A 2,500-nucleotide genomic window follows, 5' to 3' on the forward strand; every position below is an offset into this window, starting at 1 on the left:
TATGAGCAGTTGTACCAGGTAGACCCTCCAACAGTTAGCTTGGAGCAAGCAATGTCGCAATACCTGTGCCGGAACCACCCATCAGCAAGGAACCTCCTACCCTAACAGAGGTAGGATGGCAATTTCCAAGCTGAAGTGTGGGAAAGCTGCAGGCATATGTGATATCCCTGCTGAACTTCTAAAGGCTGGGGGTGAACCTATGGCATGGGGCCTGCATACAGTCCTGACTGCCATCAGGCAGTCTGGTACCATTCCCCCTGACCTGCTGAGGGGCGTGGTCATCCCTCTCTGGAAGGGGAAAGGGGATCGTTGGGATTGTAGCAACTACCATGGCATTACACTGCTCAGCATACCAGGCAAAGTTTTCGCCCACATTCTTCTGAAACGGATCCGCAACCACCTACTGAGGTATCAGAGACCGTAGCAGTCTGGATTTACTCCTGGCAAGTCCACAATAGACTGAATACTAGCGCTTCGAATAATTGTGGAACGCGGGTTGCTTGCAGCCTACATCGACCTCAAGAAGGCGTTTGACTCGGTGCATCGGGAATCGCTATGGGAGATCCTGAGACTCAGGGGAATTCCGACGCAGATTATTGGCCTAACAGCAAGCCTTTATACTAGTACTGAAAGTGCTGTAAAGTGTGGTGGGGATCTGTCGAATTTTTTCCATGTTAATTCAGGGGTGAGGCAAGGCTGTGTCTTTGCACCAACACTTTTCAACACCTGTATGGACAGGATAATGGGTAGAGCTACTATTCAAAGTCAGTGTGGAGCAACACTGGGCAATATCAAGGTCTCAGACCTTGACTTTGCCGATGATGTTGCTATCCTATCTGAGTCCCTGGAATCGCTGTTGGCGGCTCTTTATGCATTTAGCAGTGAGGCGAAGCCCTTCGGCCTAGAGGTCTCCTGGACGAAGACCAAGATTCAGGACTTTGGGAGCGTGCTAGGGGAACCCGTTTCAGTCGATCCATGCTTGAGGCGAGGACGTTGAAGTTAGAGAGTTTTACGTACCTTGGTAACATAGTCCATATCTTGGGCTGTCAGATCAAGAAATCAATAGACGGATTGGTCTGGCAACAGGAGCCATGAACAAGAGCATTTGGAGATGTCGGTATCTATGCAGAAGGACCAAGCTATGTGTCTTCAAGGCCTTGATACTGCCAGGTTTTCTCTATGGTAGCGAAACCTGGACGCTATCCAGTGTCTTGGAGTCTCATCTTGATGCCTTTTGTAAAAAGTCCCTTTGCCAGATCATGGGGTACAATTGGCAGGACCACATGTCCAACCGGCGGTTACACCGTGAGACTGGCATGGGGCCTGTTACTTGCATTATCCGGGATCGCCAACTCAGGCTATATGGCCACCTAATTCGTTTCCCTGTGGATGACCCTGCCCATCAGGTTGTCTCTTTGCAAGACAACCCTGGGTGGAGGAGGCCTGTGGGACGACCCAGGAGATCATGGTCATATATATATATATATATATATATATAGATAGATAGATAGATAATACATACACAGTATTTATATCTATATATAATATATATATCTATATATATATATATCTATATATAATATATATATATATATATATGTATATATATATACACATACATATACATATACATATACATATCATCATCAATAACGGTATGCGCATGTCTGAGCAGCCGTGGACCGCTCCACCATCCTTCGCCACTAAACTCGCTCTTACGCTTTTCTTTCCACTTGTACCATCGACAGCCCGCAAATATCTTTGATATTGTCGCTCAGTCTTGTCTTCGATTTGCCTCTTCCTCTGTTTCCTATCACCATCCCTGTCAGCAAGTTTTTCTCAATACTTTTACTTCTCATTACATGACCAATAAACTTTAATTTCCTCCTGTTCAAGATGTCCAATAGCCAGTCTTTACAATTTAGTTTTCTCAGCACTTCATCATTCGTCTTCTTCTCTGTCCAGCTAATACGCAGTACTCGTCTGTAACACTACATTTCAAAACTATTGATCTTTTTCTTGTCTATCTACTTCAGCACCCAACACTCAGAACCATATGATGCAACTGGGAAAACTAATGAGTTCAATAACCTCAGCTTTGTCTGTAAGGTAATGCTTCGGTCTTTCCAGATGTTATTGAGAGCAATTGTGGCGTTTTTGGCAATGGTAATTCTTCTTTTTATCTCCGGTGAATCATCATATGTATTAGTTAAAACAGCTCCAAGATAAGTGAACTCTTTCACATTTTCCACAATCATTCCATTGATTGTAACATGTTCATCATTGTTCATTGCCGGTTATCTTTGAATCTTCATGATCTTAGTTTTCTTGGCATTAAGAAACAAGCCAGCCTTTTCGCTTGCTTCTTTAACTTTATTTAGTAGTTGTTGTAGTTCAGTGATACTGCTGGCAATCAAAACTATATCATCGGCGTACCTCAGATTTGATATTTTGTATCCTCCAACATCCACAGTTCCTTCAAAATTCTCTAGAGCACCTC

Source organism: Penaeus monodon, chromosome 1 (genome assembly GCF_015228065.2).
Source record: "Penaeus monodon isolate SGIC_2016 chromosome 1, NSTDA_Pmon_1, whole genome shotgun sequence".
Taxonomy (NCBI): Eukaryota; Metazoa; Arthropoda; class Malacostraca; order Decapoda; family Penaeidae; genus Penaeus; species Penaeus monodon.